This window comes from Camelus dromedarius, chromosome 2 (assembly GCF_036321535.1).
Source record: "Camelus dromedarius isolate mCamDro1 chromosome 2, mCamDro1.pat, whole genome shotgun sequence".
Classification (NCBI taxonomy): Eukaryota; Metazoa; Chordata; class Mammalia; order Artiodactyla; family Camelidae; genus Camelus; species Camelus dromedarius.
The window spans coordinates 18,207,268-18,209,244 of record NC_087437.1 but is presented as its reverse complement, the minus strand read 5'-3'; the positions used below and the strand labels follow the sequence as shown (position 1 = coordinate 18,209,244).

Genomic DNA, 1,977 nt, shown 5'->3' with positions numbered 1-1,977 from the left:
TTCTATTAAATTTGCCACTTAATTTATTGCCATTCAATACAATGCTTATAAGGAAAGTAATGATTTAAGGCAGAAGACTAGTTACATTGCTGCTGTTCAGAACTTCTTAAGAGCAAAAGAATGAATATTTATCAGCTTCTCTGCTTTAATTATTTGTCTTAAGACATGTTATTTTCTAACTTGAACATCTATGTTATCCTTTGAAAAGTCCAAGCAGAAAATAAAATCATATAGAAAGCCAGCAACTTCATCAATATATCCAGACAGATGTTTGCTGGTGGCTTTTGGTATCTAAACCCCTTTTTCCTCACGTTGCATAGATGCTGTTTTTCTAGGCACAGCCCTGGTAGTAATGAAAACCTGGTTGGTGCACAGAACTTTCACTGCTCCTGCAAGTGGAGGATTTATTCTCTCCATGTGGATTGAATTTTGCTTTTTTAGAAGTCAAAGTTTTATTATTTATTTATTTTATTGAAGTCTAGTTGGTTTACAATGTTGTGTTAGTTTCTGCTGTATAGCATAGTGATTCAGTTATATATGTATTCTTTTTTGTATTCTTTTTCTTCATAGGTTATTAAAAGCTATTGAATACAGTTCCTGTGCTATCCAGTAAGACCTTATTGTTTTCCTATTTTATATATAGTAGTTTGTATCTGCTAATCCCAAACTCCTAATTTATCCCTCCCTCTACCTTTCCCCTTTGGTAACCATAAGTTTTCTACATCTGTGAGTCTGTTTCTGTTTTGTACAGAGCTTTATTTTTGTTTGACTTTCTCTCACCACTTTGGTTGGCATTTCTTGCACGTGGGAAGACATGTACCTGGCATGATAACAGTACCAAGTTTCTTTTCACATTTTCTGCATGCCATCCTTCAGGTGATGGCTCCCTTAGCCACAGAAACACAGCTTTTTTTTTTTTTTAAATTAGAGTCAGGATGCTTTCTTTTTGGCAGATTTCCAGGAATGGGACCACTTGGTCACAAAGAATGAACCAGGTAGCAACTTGGAGTATGTTGCCAAAGAGGCTGTGAGGGTCATTCTGACACCACCTTTCCAGTGAACCCTTCACTGGCTTCTTTCTGTCCCATTGGCTGTGCCCATTTGCAGATGGATTGGACTGGTCTCTGCACAAGGGCTACTGGTGGGAGGGGTCTGCCAGCCCTCAGGAGAAGACACAGTCACATACCCACCACTGGTTTTCACATCATCTCTATCTGCATTCGACCTTCCCACCCTCACCCTTCAAAATGTTTGCTGGACATTTTTCTTTTTCTCATGCTCTCCTAATTATGACTTAACTCCTAAGACTTGGGCAAACACTCCCAGTATCATAAGGAGTTGGCTGGCTGGGCAGTCTTTGTCCCATTATGGTATTTTATTCACCCTTCAGCCAGACTCCATCCTCTTTACCAGAGCCATTGCCATGGCAACTGTCCTCCTCTGGGCAATGAGTATGGGTGGCAACGTCCTAGATGATTAATATGTTTGATATTTTACCTTTCAAAAAGTTCTTTGGGGAAATTCAAGTTGGCTTGTTGAACAAGATAAATAAGCCTTTTATTGTCAACAAGGGCTAAGGGCGGCAGCTTTGATAACAGCAAAAGCCTGGACTGGTCACAAAAATGAGAGCAGAGTGAGCAGGTCACATCCAGCTCCACTTGAGACAAAAAAGGAATGGAAAAAACTCCTGATGGTGGGGGAAACTGACTCACATCCCAGAGTGCTGGGGAGTCCGAACCTAAGATTAGTGCTGAGATGAAATGAGCCTCAGCTCACACCCGATCTCTGTGATCTTTGGGTGGCGTTTGGCTGCTACCACTGGAGGGGTCAGAGATTTCACCTGCGGACAGTGCATCTTGGGGGCCCTGGACCTTTCCCTGACCCTCTGGGTGGCTTTACACCCCAGCCCTCTTTAGCCAGGAAGCCCTGACATGTATATCCATGCCACTCAGCTCACTGAGAGTTTTGCAGAGGCTG

General features: G+C 41.8%; 1 pseudogene; it reads right to left on the bottom strand.

The window, feature by feature from the left end:
* Positions 1-250: 250 nt before the first annotated feature.
* LOC105086335 (cysteine-rich PDZ-binding protein-like) lies at positions 251-869 on the bottom strand (annotated as a pseudogene).
* Positions 870-1,977: the final 1,108 nt, after the last annotated feature.